The following is a 16,687-nucleotide window of genomic DNA, read 5'->3' on the forward strand; positions in this document are numbered from 1 at the left end:
TAATTACTTAATCCAGTATGATCGGTTTAGGAGCCAATGAACTGAGCCTGCCAACGATGGAAAAAAAATGTCGCCTCTTATGTGGTAATCTTGATGCATGGCACTTAACGGGGATTTCTCGATAAATAAATGGCACTATTAAACTCAGCATGCCACTGCTATAAAGCCACTGGAATTCCAGAACGACGAGCGATTGTGAAGTCATGCTCGGTCCATCCCAGAGGGTGCCCGTGAGCATGAAAATGGAAAGCTTGAATGGTAAAACATGTTTTGAATAAGTGTAGCGTGCTATCGTGGAGGTGATGTTATGTAGTTTTATGCTTACGCTTAGATCAGAACGTCCATGCTATGGAGAGATGTTACAGACGGTGGGTACACCATCGACTGCTAAATCAGCAATTACACTGGTCAACACACTTTTTCTGGCATAAGGTATTCCAACGGTTTTAAGGTAATTTTGGAGTGCTGATTCCAAATCTGGCATCAGTTTTTGTCTATCACATCAGGTTTTTGAGATATCAAATATTGCATTTTCAATAAAAACTGCAGAAGAAAAATATTAAATGTGGATATCTACATAAAATGATATTATAAACACACTATCCTAAAAATACAGCACCATATTTTAACACTAAAGCAGTCACTGACTCGCAACAACTTGCAATCATAAGTGACAGAGTTAATTTCGGGTAAAATCAATGAAAATGGGGTATGCCGATAGCATAAAAATGAGATGTGATAGAGCAAATCTGAGATCAGATTTGGAATCGGCACCCTGAAATTAGTCTAAAACAGCTGCAAAAGTCCAGGCCAGAAAAAAATGTTTTTTTTGTTGACCAGTGTTATTCCATTGAGTTCGTGTGTGTATCTTAAAGAGCCTGGATACACACATGCAATGCCTTAAAACCACTATAACAAACCCGCTTGTTTAAACTTGCCTCTGCACACAGACTAAATAACATGCACTGATGCACATTGACTGAATCTTCATAGCACAACCGCTGTAGAGCAAACCAGCTTTCCTGTGCACTACGGACAGCCATTTGCAATTGTAAACACTCTGTAAATTCATCTGTAAATACATTTTACAATTACAAGGGGTATTTTTTTATTCTTGTTATTCAAACAGATTGTGTGAAAGTGGCAATAGGATGATATGCATTGCACAAGTAGAAACTATCTCCTGTTTACACTGCCAGGGCAAGTGCCATTAAGAAGCGCCTGTTACGGATAACATAATGCACAACTCGGTACCACGGTGACGAGATGTCAACTACCTTGCCTGGTATGCAAAAGGTCGTGGATTCGATCCCGACCCAGATGCCTGTATATTTTGAGTTTGCGTATCTCTCTCCGTTTTCACTTAGATTTTTCTCCGGTTCCTCCAGTTTTTTTCCTCCCCACATTTAGAAACATACATTTTTAAGTTTGCTATAAGTTTCCACATGATAATCCACTTCGTTGAGCTGTGATTTGTGGCCAGCTACATAGCTCGGTGGGCCTTACCTGGTTAAATAAAGAAATAGTTTAGTTTAGGTTTGACCAACGCCAATATTTCCCCCAGCACTGGAGTTGACCGTACCCACGCGGCAGGTACCTGGTTGCAAGCTAATTCAACCAAAGAGAGGCCACAGGCTAAATTCATCTACCAACTGCCACCAATGTTGGACATATGGTCCGCAGTAAACCTTGGTCACTGTGACTGGTAGCGGTGTGTGTTAACCGCAACGCCACCGCTTCACTGCGCACGCACAGCTGATGCCGGTTATTGCTGCTACGCGTGTTTTGCTCGTGTGCACCGCTCTGCAGACCCTGTGCGTTCTTCGTGGCCAGAACAAAAAGTGGTGAACTAATTGTACTCCTCTGTGATTGCACTTAAATACAACTTACTCTCTGGTGCACGTTTGCACTTATTTTTTAAATTGTGCTGGGTTCAACAGCATTGTCCGTGTTGTATCAGCAATGTGGCAGTGGGTGAGTGTACATTGGAATTAAGCATTTCACGGTGTCTCCCCTTTGTCCCGGCTTATATGTCTTTGTGTGCCCGCTTCTCTCCCCACGCCTTCACTTGCCTAAGAGCGTCTTAGGTAGCCTGCGTATGTCTCCCCATGCCAATGTGTGGCCCCCCTGGCTGTCTGCGTATGACTGCCTTGTCCTCAGCCTGACTTCAAGACTCTCTCCCGGCATGCCTTTAGACCCCTCCATGCATCCCAAAGCCTCTCTATCACTGTGGAACAATCCAAGCAACATCATTAAAATGATCAGTTGTAGAGGTGATGTTTTCATGCGGCTCTTGTTAAATCGTTTACATATTCACTCTGTTGTGAGCTATTCAGGTTTGTTGACTGTGATTCTGAAAACTACATTCACCACTTTGTATGGAGGCAATTTGTGTAGACTTACACTATCCAGAAGCAGTGACGTACATGTTGACTTGTCTCAAATACCGGCTTTTTAATGTTTGGCCGTGACTTAAATTTTGATATAAATAGTGCACATTTGTAGAATTAAAACTTGGCACTGAGAGCGACAAGCTTTTAATCACGACACGACTTTAAATCCCGATCATGAGCGACAGCCTCACAATCCCTGTGAGGTCATGAAAATGAATAGCACCTTGATAATGCGAGTTGGTAGTAAGTCAGAAATTGTTAGCCCATGGATGAACTGATCGACTTTCGGGTCGTTGAAATATCCATCGCTGGCTGCAAACCGTCAACAGCAATGAGCACTGCCGCCCATCGCACACTTGAGCATGGAAAGACTTTGGGCCAGATTCCCACCTTAACAAATTGTCTGCAACACTTCATCGATTTGCCCAGCTATTGATACAGAGACCTCGGAACATTTTGACATAAACTGACTGAAATTTACATTTGTCAATAACAGAATCTGGCCCTTTGACTTTGTGCTGTTATATACTCCTGAAATTGTGTCTCTATATGCACATATTTACTGCGTCCTCAAAGGCTTGTTGGCACAGACTTTGTGCTCGAACTTACTCGCCCGTCTGGTAATTTACATCAAATACACGATACGCGTTGGTCTTTTATATCATTTAGATACAACCTAATCTCAAGGGTATTTCAAGAGCAGTCGGCATATATGCTTTATAAAGGGAAAGAGACAGGTGGGCTTTTTATAACCCTTAAAATAATTGAACGTACAAACCTCTGTTAGAAAAACTGTCAAATCTAAACACTTAAACAGGTCTTTATAGACGATGTCAATCTTAAATGTTACTTGTTCGTAGATTATTTGGTAATGTTCGATGTGGATGCCGCTGGTCACGGCGCACACGCACAGTATCATGCGAGGCACCTCGACTGATGTGTGTCGGGCAGCAAAATGAGCCGCGGTGGTTGGGTGACACAGCAGACTACTCCAGCTAATGGTTGAATAATTTATCAGTTAAATGTAGCATGCCGTACGGACAATCACCGGGCGAGGAGAGCTTGTGATGGGCTATGCAGCCTCCGTAATTGTCAATGTGACATTAACGATGAGCCACTTTCTACACCATACTGCGTATAGTCTTATCGAGCAGTGCAGATTTTCTTTTTAATCTCGCAAACATGATACACATCGCCATTTAATGATGCGCAGTTATGGAATGTCCTTTACCCTGGTGAGGGTCAATATTCATTTTAAGTGGACACTAGACCATAATTACTCAATTATGTGTTATTTGCTATTGCTTTAGTTGTAATGCACACATTTGGACTACAGTCTTGGTTGTGACTGGCACACATATGCCTGGCATGGTGAACGGCATTGCACCACCGTTAAAGTAAACGTTACATCACGTGGCACGATGCAGTCATTCCCAGGCTGTTGCTGCCACCAACACTTATAAACAGCCTGCCTCGGCAGATTTCCCCCTCTTTTTTAACCTGAAGAAGATCACTTGTGTTGCGATCGAAACGTCGTGATATTGCTAATATTTTGATAATTTTTTCTATCTACGTGGCTTTACCGAAAGACCCAAAGAATGTGTCCCTTGGATGTTTATGAAAGGCACTAATATAATAATGTTTGCCAGGAAATTTCGGCAGATTGTGCAAGCAGTTTTTTTCTTTGCACATTTAAACAATTAGTGTATTGAATGGCGGGTAACTGCAGGAATCCTTGGAACAAAAGTGTGAATGTCAATTTCCGTCAAGACTTAGAGACTGACTTTGATTATCTATGATCGATTGCCAGCTCTTCAGAGGACCAGCAGAAAGCACAGTGTCCAGTGAAAGCCTTCTCTGCTTGCCAAGATGATAATTCCACCTGGGCTCAAGCGTGACCCAAGAGAGCATAATCTGCCAGGGCTAGATTTCCCATTGGCCTGAGCCGGCTGCCGTTTCATTAGCCCATGTTCATGGTGTGGGTGGTACACTGGCCCGCATATCAAAACGGATGTGTCTCTAAAAAGCCCATCATACGAGCCTGTGAAACAATTTTAATGCAATATAATATATACTGCCATTTATTAATCCACTGCTGGATGATAACCTCCAAACCTTTCGATCATGGGGGTTGTTTGGCTATACTTTGTGATGCTGGTTGGTGGAGGGTGTGCTCAGGATCAGTTCAGACATCACTCTTAACTGCTGTTAGCCATGACCAGCAAGTTAACTCGTGTCACCTGGGATCGGAGTGCATTGCACTAACCACTGCTTGGCCGCTGTCAACAGATCAGTGCATTCATCAACTGGATTGCAGCTGTAGCCGGAGCAAGCTAAATATCCCCATTACTATGGGAGGAGCTCGCTTGCTGCTAAGGTTTATCATCAGATGGAAAGGATTTAAGGCTGTTTTAACAACATTTTAGGCTGTTTCACATACAATTAAAAAATGCCAAATATTTACCATTTATGTTTCCAGAAAAAAGCTCACTGAGTCTCCAATCTTTTTTCAGGAGGGTCCTGCACTGGCATATTTGACCAGTTACATTAATTGACATTTCAGTGTTTAATGAGTGACTTAACACTTCATTATCATCGTTGTTTATTGTTTGACTTCGAGCCGCATTAATGAGCGTTTGGCATATGGGAGGAAATCATTGTACCAGGAGAAAGATTCACTTGCACGAGAGAGAAACTCGCAATACTGCCGGAACATTCTGTCCACTTTGCACTCCTATGTCTACAACATGCCCTGTGTGTCATCCATTCAACTACTAACCAGGTTCAAACCCTGCTTCTAAGATCTGACGTGATCACGATTGAGGCACTACAGAGTGAAAATATAATGAAATTGAGAAGCCAGAAATTAACTGACTGTTACTTTCATTATATTGTGCAGTCGTTTCTCATTTAATTTGAGTATCTTTCAATGTCACGGCTTTATCCCAAGTTGTTTGTCACACCTATTAGCACAGTCGGCTACGTACGGTGTGAAAGAAGTTCAACAAACATACCACTGTGTTACTGCAACAACACGTTATGGGGCGCCATGGTAGCGAAATGTTAACTACCTCGCCTGGTATGCAAGAGGTCGTGCATTCGATCCCGACCCTGACACCTGTATATTTGGAGTTTGCGTGTTCTCCCCGTGGCTGCTTGGATTTTTCTCCGGGTCCTCCGGTTTTTCCCTCCCACATTTAGCAATACGCATTTAAGAGAATTTGACTGCTATACATTTCCACAAGATAAACCACTTCGCAGAGCCAGGTCGCTGCTGAAAAAGAACTGTATATCTCAGTAGGCCTTACCCGGTAAAATAACAAATATTTAAAAATGTCACTCATAACATGTCAAGTCTGGTGGATAAACACGTACACTTGCACGCCCTCTATTGGGCGTGCAGGGTATTGTGGGGAAATTCCGCGTGACTAAAGGGTAATTATAGTTCAACTTTGTGCACAGTGGTACACTGCATGCTTACGCTAGAGCACCAGTCTGAAGCACTGCTGCTATCTACCGGTCTCATTTAGTACACAATGTTCACATTTCCATGCGGGTGCACTGAGCTTATTATTAGCGCCGAGATATCTTTGGTCACACCCCACCCAGTCATTGTATTACACCAATTCTGCATTTTTCAAGCGTGCCATCAGGTTCATTTGCTGATCGTCAGCCAAAGGATGAATGCATGCGCATGTGGGATTAGTTGTATTTGGGGTGAACATTTTAGTGGGCTTAATAATAAATAATGCTGTGTATGTTGCGGTGCCCTTGACAATATTTCTCAACTGCAGTATGTTTGACCATCTGACAATTGAGCTGTCTGAGTGTGCTTTTGTCGTCGTACCAAAAACGCAGCGAATTGGAGAGCTCTGCGGCACAACCGTGAAAACCTACACAACATTACAACTGACATTTGAGCCGTCCTTTTCTATTATGCTTAACATGTGAACATGTTATTGATGAGCGTGGAAGTACTACTGTCACATGGTTATCTACACCAATAATCAAAAAGATAATAGATCTTTACTACATTACCTGGTTGCCTATCGAGACAATTCCAGTGCCCCTCATTCTAAAACCTTGGCTCTTTTAATGCCGTAGCTTATTGTACGCAAGGTCAAAAGAAATGCGGACGAGATAGTGACCATAGTGTAATGTGTTCGCAGTGCAATTTCTGAGACAAGTCACTAACTGTAACTCCAAGTAATCAGTATTCACAGCGTCTTATTGATTTTATCAACAAAATCAGTCAGTTTTGACAGTCATTGCTTGAAGCAATCTATCGAAATTGATTTGGCACAATGTTTAATCTGAGTATCTTTCAATGACACGGCTTTATCCTAAGTATCTATGCACCCTTCCAAGAGACGAATTGCTTTAAAAGTAATTGTAATGGCAAATGGACTGTCGGTATTTTTAAAGAAATGTGTCGTGCTACCCAGTTCGTTACACTTAATGGTTGAGGAATTTACATTTGTAGGTCCTTATAGCCTATATTTTACTTGACAGTCAATACTCGTCCTTCATATACTAGGTGATCGATACTTTATTGAATTGTTGCTTGATGTGGAGAGCCAGATTGGGTTTTGCTTCGATGGCCCAGAATTGCTCTGTGAACTAAATGCCCACAGTCGTGCAACTTCAGCAGCCTTGTATGTGGCATTATTAATCTCTATAATTGCATTGTGTTGCTCATAGCTCTAACGTAATGATTTCTTGCAAGAGCCACCACTGTATTGCACGAGTATATCGTTACCTGACAGCCAATAGCTTTTGATTTAAACATCACCACTAGGAAATAGAATGAATTATTATATTTCCTTGCAAATGCACAAGGCATTTGCCTGCCTGATAGCCTCGTGGTCAAAGCAGTAGCCACTGAGACAGTGTATCCAGAGGTGACGGGTCAATCTTTTGATGTCCGAAAATATATATGCAGTGTGCCAATATTAAATTTATACAGAACCATTAACAACAGCAAATTGGATCCAGCATTTTTGGAGTCGAGAGGTGGACTATCACATTTGTAAAACTTTCTGAGCTGCAAGGTGCCGAGTAGACGCTAGTAAAGCAAGAATAATGAATCCATCTGTGCAAAACTTTCAGTTCATTATGAGACAACTCTGCCCATCTCCTGTGGCTAGCGGAGTTCATTGTGGACTTTAGCCGCATTGATAAGTCACGTTTATTGTAACAATAAATGGCTACGTGTGTAGATGTCTTTGTGGATTTCCATGTGATGATGAACGATTCAACTGGGGGAGGTGCCCTGGTCAAATTTGATATCCAACATGAGCGTTTTAATACAACCCCGAGCTGGTGTTATTGAAATACATGACAATCTATGTAATCTCCCTACAGATGGCCTCACAGTGAACTTAATAATTTACTTGTTTCATCTGCCTAATCTGGCTACAGTCAGCAGTGCCCTACTGCTTGGACAATGATCTTTTGTGAGTTATCAGGGTTTTTTTCAGTTTACCCCTTAATTTGTATATAATGTAAACATAAACACTGCATAAAATTAAATATAATTTTAGCCCATCACCATCTGGGCCTAAAGTGGTGAAACAGACCCGTGTCCATGGTGTTTTCCGACAGTCCAAAAACAATTGCGTACATATTTTGGACAATTTCTATATCGGCAAGTGTCAATCCAGATACCAATATGATATTTTAACTTACCTCCTTTCATATGGTGGCTCCTGGCCTTTGGTGTGGACTATATTTGGGGTTCTTACTGTGTGATGTGCAATGCAAAGTGAAAACTTCAACCAAGATCTGCAATTTTATAAATGTCATGTTTACCGATATATTTTGCTTATGTTTTCACTCTGGTTATATGTGAAACTACTGTTAAGTACTGTATTGATATGAGCCAGTCATATTTAATGTAAAATATTTTGTGGAATAAGGACTAATATATACAGCAATGATGTTGTTTAAAAATCTATTGCTTAAGGTATATTTTGTGTGTGTTTTGAACCGTTAATTTTATAAATGTACAATGCCCTGCTCTGTACTATTTTGTACATTAACACTGCTTTGGCTGTGCTTGTTACATGTGGAATATTTCGACTGTTACATTTTAATGTGTTTAAGAGATTGAGCTGTTTTTGATTTTAAATGACTTGTTGCACAATAAAATAAACAAATGAAAAACGTAATGACTGCTGCATTTTTAAGATTGTTACTTCTTCGAAGCCCATGACGTTAGTCTGCTGATTACACAGCAATCAGTAATTAATTACACCGCAATCATTGTTCCCTCCTGGCAGAATACAGGTTTTTGAGAACCCCTTATCAGGGGGTACGGTATATGCAGTGAGTGTTTTTTGTATGTGGCGTCTAAGTGGCATCAGTGGCGAGTGTTACCTGAACCAGATGCTGAATGCCACCTGCCCATCACCAACGTGTACTGACCATCGTGGTGAAGTATGGTCAAAAAGCACCCATGACCGCCATGGCATGGAGAGAGGCTTTTATCCATTGGTGGATTGAGAATGGAATTTAATGTGCCGGGTTATTTGCACCGGGATTCACGTGATCCCTGCAGCCACAAGATGCCGCTACATTCAGCACAACATGCGTTTTAAAACATTAACAATCATCTTCTTGGTTCTTTCGGTAAAGTCACGTAGAAGGGATATAATACAATAATAAAAATAAAACATAATAAAATAATTCTCACGACGTGAGGACGGCTGCTTGCTTTGTGGCCGAAACGTCGTGAGAATTATTTTGTTTTATTTTATTATTTTATTATTTCCCTTCTACGTGACTTTACCGAAAGAACCCTGCAGTCACGAAAGCTTTAAATCGAAAATTAACAATCATGGCTAATGATAAATGTGTTTAATATAACATGGCCACGTGATTCTCTGCAGCCACAAGAGGCCACTACATTTACCACAATGTCGAATTTGTATTCTCAATTCATGGATACAGGACGTGGGGGTTCTATCCTGACACACGTGCAGTGTAGTAACACGTGACACCCAGGAGACTTGTAGATCTAGACGGAGACGAGGATTCTTACATAGGGCTGCAATGCCGTGTATTCACAACTGTTACACACTCTCATACACTCGACGCTTACACACGCCTGAACTCTGTCCTTTACGCGCACATCTCTCAGCTCTCGTCCCCCCCTCTCTCTCACTCCCCACGGCGACCTCGTCCCAGGGGGTCCCCCTTAAGTACCATGCCGCTTCGATGACATGACGTCATCACATTACACGTCATCTCACTCCTCTACAGATGACATGACATACTCTTTGTTTTTTTCGGTGAAGTCACGTGGGTAAAAAAATAAAAAAAATCACGACCTTTTCGGAGGCAACACAAGCTTCCGTCTTCAGGAAGATTGTGTTGTCTCCGAAACGTCGTGATTTAATTTATTTAATTTTTTTACCTACGTGACTTTACCGAAAAAACCAAACAATATCAATCCTTGCAGTCACGAAAACTTCAAATCTTGAATAGATGACATGACGTCATCCCACTACTCCTCTACACGTGTACATTTTTAGGTTGCATGTTTTCTCTCCCCGTGGTCGTGTGGATTTTTCTCTGGGTCCTCCAGTTTATACCTCCATATTTAGAACCAACGTGCGTATTGAGTAGTTGGCTGATAAAAAAAAATCCCCATCAGCCATGCTTCGTTGAGCTATCATTTGGGCCATGTGGCTTCTGAACAAGAGCTATATAGCTCAGTGGGCCTTACCTGCTAAAATAAAAGTTGTTTGGTAGTTTAACATCTCTGGGTTTAATCTTTCACAAAGCTCATGGTCCACCCTAAACCGCATCTGCACAAACCATGGCAGCAGATGCGGATACCTGATGCACAAATGGAAACTGCAACTCTCCAGCGTGCCACTGTGGTCATCCAGAACAGACGGTAACAACATATAACGGAGCAATGCCACGATCCACAAATATGAAGGAGACATCAGCGATACACTCCGCTGCTGCTGCTGCTGACACTTTCCTCTGGGCTTGATCACCTGAATGTGAAATTGTCGATGCTCTGCATCTCCATCGGCTATATACAAAAGAATTAGTTTAAGTAGTAGTAGTAATAATCCATAATAGTTATTTTGGGGTTAGATCGCATAAATATATAAATGTGTCGTTAAACCCGCCACCACCCGACACAGCGAATTAGTAAGATTGGCTTACAGGAGGATGGATCCACAAATATGGCTGTTGCCTGATGATGCTAGTTGTAATTACTGACGAAACGTCGTACTCAGATTGTAAATTTCGATTAGTTTTTTATGTAGTTTATACTTTAGTTTTCTACGTGGTTGTTTAGTAACTGCAGCTACATACTATTAACATTCCTTTCCTTTGTTAATGCTACTCCCTGCACCCCCGCCCCCCTTGGTGCTGCTGATCCTGCATAATGCCTGGGCATAATATGACTTTGAAACCCCCCCGCCCACCTCCTACGCATTTCCCATGAATATGCTAAATTCCCCTTCATATGCACATTCTTTTTGTTAAGGCGCTCTTCCACCTCCAACCCAGCTTATATATAAGCTCCTAGCTTGGTAGTGTCTCATTCTTCACCTGAAGACGGCTGCTTGCGTTGTAGCCGAAACGTCGTGAGAATTATTTTATTTTATTATGTTTTATTTTTATTATTTTATTACTTCCCTTCTACGTGACTTTACCCAAAGAACCAAGAAGACAGATTGTAAATGTTGTAGCTTTGCCCTCCAACACACCGGTGTGCTGTACTAGTAACGAATTGGCACGTTCTGTTAACGTGACAACCCTTTACTAATTGGCTGTGTCGGGTGATGGCGAGTTTAACGACATTTAACCCACAAAAAAACCTACTGGGAAAATCCCACTGGGATTTTTGCACACAGCGTTGGTGTACGGTTTTTTTTCTGCAATATTTTGTTATCTTTTCTTGGATTTTCTGTTTGCACGTAGTCACATATTCACTTTAAGATGTTTTTTTGTTCATGTTTTAGTTTTTTTGTTTGTTGCGGTTGCACCCGATTCAAGAGCCGAATGGCTCACAGGGCTATACCTAATAAATGAACTTGAACTTGAAAACTTGACAGCCTACTATAATGTTGGCCACCAGAGGTCGCTACGGTCACTATACAATACCTTCATAAGAATTTTGTTTTAAAAGATCTGTTCAGGAATGGGGAATCGTCGATGGGGATGGGGCAGTTGCGTGACGTAGATGGGTCACGTGCGCGTGGCACTGACGTGGCCATTGTGGGGCGCGCGCACGCACGTGGCACCGGGTGACCGCGCGCGTGCGCAGCATCCCCCGTGCCCGTCTAACAGCAGCGCAGAAGCAGAACGTCGGAATCTCCGTTTATTACCTCTGCTGTGCATCAGAATTTCTATAATGCACTGGAGGAGGAGGAGGAGGAATTCCGAAGAGCTTTATAAGCTGTTTTTGTTGTTGTTGCACAGATGTCCGGTAAAGGGGGGTACGCTCGGAACGTTACAACAACAAATAAGGGGCCGTCCATAAGTGACGTCACGCGATTTTGTACGATTTTTGACCCCCCCCCCCTCCTCGTTACACGGCGTCACAAAAAGTCAGACCCCCCCTCCTCAAATATGACGTCACAAAACTCTGCCCCCCCCCCCCCCAAAAATAAAACATGCTTCAAATCGCTTTAAACTATTGTCATTGTGCGTATTTAATGCGGCGCTGCACTCTGATGTTGTAGGAGAAAACATTTATTAAAAAGTCGATTTAATTAAGTAGAACGTGTCTATATTTATTTAAAGTTGCGCACTTTGATGTGACGTCACATTTCTCCCCCCCCCCCCTCGTCAAATCGTTACAAATGTCTGACCCCCCCCCCCAGGTGCATGACGTCATTTATGCACGGCTCCAAATACAAAAGCACGATAGGAGTGCAGAGTTATAGGAAAGGTAAGCACATCACTTTAAAACAAAACATACGTGCATCTATGGGGCACGCTCACAGATGATGCCACCCGGGTCCCTTTACTCAAATCCATCCGTCCACCACGCTCCACTGTTTTTAGGGTTCCATAACGTTACCGTCAATTCGCCAACAGATTATAATAAATCATTAGATTTCCTACACAGTACTGGAAAGCAAGACGCACCCCACATTTGTGTCCGGTGTCAAAAGACAAACATCTGGTCACACACCCACCGGGTAAACATTAGCCATTCACACGTGCAAATACAATTGAAATATTTCTCAAAGAAAGTGTTGTGTTCCCACTGCGGGGGTTTGTTTGACCATACTTCACCACCCAGGTTAGTACGGGTTGAAATAAATCCAGAGATAATTTACGTGGGAGCATATAAGACCAGTACAACAATGAATGTCCCTGCACTGCCCTCTTGGGAGCATTGTATTAATACAGTCTTCGATGGATATTGGTTTCCGCAGAGGTGGGACAAAGTCATTGTTATGCAAGTCCAAGTCGAGTCGCAAGTCATCAAATTCATGACTCGAGTCTGACTCGAGTCCAAGTCACATGACACATCTCAGAGGTGGGACAAAGTCATTGTTATGCAAGTCCAAGTCGAGTCGCAAGTCATCAAATTCATGACTCGAGTCTGACTCGAGTCCAAGTCACATGACTCGAGTCCACATCTCAGAGGTGGGACAAAGTCATTGTTATGCAAGTCCAAGTCGAGTCGCAAGTCATCAAATTCATGACTCGAGTCTGACTCGAGTCCAAGTCACATGACTCGAGTCCACATCTCAGAGGTGGGACAAAGTCATTGTTATGCAAGTCCAAGTCGAGTCGCAAGTCATCAAATTCATGACTCGAGTCTGACTCGAGTCCAAGTCACATGACTCGAGTCCACATCTAAGAGGTGGGACAAAGTCATTGTTATGCAAGTCCAAGTCGAGTCGCAAGTCATCAAATTCATGACTCGAGTCTGACTCGAGTCCAAGTCACATGACTCGAGTCCACATCTCAGAGGTGGGACAAAGTCATTGTTATGCAAGTCCAAGTCGAGTCGCAAGTCATCAAATTCATGACTCGAGTCTGACTCGAGTCCAAGTCACATGACTCGAGTCCACATCTCAGAGGTGGGACAAAGTCATTGTTATGCAAGTCCAAGTCGAGTCGCAAGTCATCAAATTCATGACTCGAGTCTGACTCGAGTCCAAGTCACATGACTCGAGTCCACATCTCAGAGGTGGGACAAAGTCATTGTTATGCAAGTCCAAGTCGAGTCGCAAGTCATCAAATTCATGACTCGAGTCTGACTCGAGTCCAAGTCACATGACTCGAGTCCACACCTCAGAGGTGGGACAAAGTAATTGTTATGCAAGTCCAAGTCGAGTCGCAAGTCATCAAATTCATGACTCGAGTCTGACTCGAGTCCAAGTCACATGACTCGAGTCCACATCTCAGAGGTGGGACAAAGTCATTGTTATGCAAGTCCAAGTCGAGTCGCAAGTCATCAAATTCATGACTCGAGTCTGACTCGAGTCCAAGTCACATGACTCGAGTCCACACCTCTGGGTTTCCGCATCATGTTCACGGCAAGTACTGCTCCTTGGCTACTTGGATCATCCGGCAGTGGCGGTGATCCTTAGTAGCAAAAGTATCTACATATTCTACGGGCCCCGCACTTTCAAGGTCCCCGAGCTAAATGTTTTCAAGCTATCAATTTCGGTTCAGCGATTCTGCACTTGCTCTATTACTAAAGTACTATACCGCCTTCAACTTTTATGAACGTCTGGGTGTTTAATGTTAACGATTTGTCGTATTATCTGGGTTGTATAGCAAATGAAAAAACACAATAACTTTACTATGCAAGTAAAAAATTGTGTTTTAATATGTAGGCGTTTTTTTATTTTATTTAGGGCCCCTTTATAAATATAATTTTGCACTGGGCAGTGGTTGGCAACATGCGTTTCCGGCTTCTCCCCTTGGTGGCTTTGGCTTCCCCATTGCGGGCAGCCGTTTAAAAAAAAAAACACTACACTTAAATCTTATAACGTAATTTAAGGTAAAGATAATTGATTCAATATGGCAAGGAACGGGCCACTGTGGAATGTCTTGGTGACGACAAAATGTGCAACAGTCAAACTCTGTTAGAGAATAACTAAATGGAGAGGGGGGGGATAGACGAAGTTTATTCCATCGCACATTTAGTTTATTTAAATCAGGATGTGTCATCTGCTGCTGAACTAGTAACGAAGTGTGGCACGTTTTGTTTCCGTGACAAACCTTACTAATTGGCTGTGTCGGGTGGCGGCGGGTTTAACGACACATTTATATTTACGCGATCTAAACCCCAAACAAAAACTATGATGGATAATATTGTTCGCGAAAGCACCACTACTTCTACAACGTGTTTAACCTGTTGCTGTGTGTGTGGAAGAAACTATCTGCGCGTGTGGTGCGACTCTAAGCCTATTTGGGTCAAAGACAAACTACACAACGAAATATTTATCTTCTTTGAAAGGTATACGATCGACCCCTGGTGTAGGGGTATCTGGATCTGATAAAGCATTTTTTTTTTAAAGGACACTTTATTTGTTTCCTGTTATTGTGCAAATAGCCCGGCAACAATTTATGGGCAAATGTTCACCCCAAAAAAATTTGCCCGATTCCAAAACAATGTTGTATGCATAGCAAGTGTGTGTCAGGTTATCTTCACGAATACGGTAAGTGAATGCAAAAGTAAAGTTTTTTTCATCAACGTGGCCACTTTGGCAAGCAACTTGATGTCGCTTGTGAGTTGTTCTCGGGAGTGCTGTAGCCAACGCGACCTTTGTAAACTGCAATAACAGGTTCGTCTCATGTGGCGGGCTACAGAAGGAATGCATTGGTGGCAGCGACAACCACACGTGGTTGTACTGCACTTCTCTGCGTCTATGCCCCCCCCCACCTTTGTCACAACCGCACTGACCATCGTGGAAATGACCTCCACGACCTGCACAGTCACGGGGTGGCCTTAATCCATAAGTGGATTAACAAAATGACTGCACGTGTATACATGACAAATATATTAATTCTAGATTTGAAGCTTTCGTGACTGCAAGGATTCATATTCTTAGGTTTTTTCGGTAAAGTCACGTAGGTAAAACATTAAAATTAATGAAAGTAAAATAAAATAAAAATCACGACGTTTCGGAGGCAACACAAGTCTCCGTCATCAGGTGGGACCGTCACAGCCAGATTTGCTGCATCACTTGATGCTGTGACGGTCCCACCTGATGACGGAGACTTGTGTTGCCTCCGAAACGTCGTGATTTTTTATTTTATTTTACTTTCATTAATTTTAATGTTTTACCTACGTGACTTTGCCGAAAAAACAAATATAGTGCTGTGGTCATACACGTGGACGATGCATTTGCCATATAGTTTCAATATAGCATCATCATAAGCCATGCTCGATATACTGCTGATTTAACGCCTTCCCATGTATTTAAATAATGTGTATGCTGCATTCCTGTATGCATATCGAACAATGCGTGTTTAGTATATGCAATGCGGTCGTAAAGCAAATATGCTGGGATTTCAAACACTGCTCTGCAAACTTGTGTGCAGGTGACAGGTCGTCACATCGCCACGGCCTTAAATTGGACTGTGGTTGTGAGCAAAATGAGCACGTTGTTTTGGGGGGGGGGGTGTAAAGTGCCACTGCTTAAAACACGACACTTTTAAAAAAATGTTTTAACTTCCCCGACGTATTGTAATGTTGCACGTACTTTTTGGGGTATTTTGTCGCACTGCAATATTACAACAAAATTACATTTCATGCCACCCGTCAAGGCTGTGGCAGTCTGGCACGAGCCTCTAACCCCCCCCCCCTCCCCAACATCCACCACCAACCATTACCCTCACCTCCTACCTCCATCAACTCCCTTCATCACTTTCTCCTCCTCCCACCCCTCCATCACCTACTTCTCCTCCAAACCCCTCCATCACCTCCCCCTCCTCCCTCCATCACCTCCCCCTCCTCCTCCCCTCCATCCCCCCCATCACCCCCCCCATCACCCCCCCCCCCCATCTCCTCCTCCCCACCCCCCCCATCACCTCCTCCTCCCCTCCCACCCCCCCCATCACCTCTTTCTCCCCTCCATCCCCCCCCCATCACCTCCTCCTCCCTCCATCACCTCCCCCTCCCCCATCACCTCCCCCTCCTCCCTCCCCCATCACCTCCTCCTCCCCTCCCACCCCCCATCACCCCCCCCCATCACCTCCTCCTCACTCCATCACCTCCCCTCCCACCTCACCCCCCTCCACCCCTCCCCACCCCCTCCACGTCCCCGCTCTCCACCCCACATCCGGGTAAC

The 16,687-nt window shown here is 43.2% G+C and overlaps 1 protein-coding gene across 1 annotated transcript in view; it reads right to left on the minus strand.

The window, feature by feature from the left end:
• LOC144943931 (fibulin-5-like) overlaps positions 1-16,687 on the minus strand; it is a 610,861-nt gene that overhangs the window by 301,020 nt on the left and 293,154 nt on the right. The window lies entirely within an intron of this gene.

Source organism: Lampetra fluviatilis, chromosome 33, assembly GCF_964198595.1.
Source record: "Lampetra fluviatilis chromosome 33, kcLamFluv1.1, whole genome shotgun sequence".
In the NCBI taxonomy this organism is placed as follows: Eukaryota; Metazoa; Chordata; class Hyperoartia; order Petromyzontiformes; family Petromyzontidae; genus Lampetra; species Lampetra fluviatilis.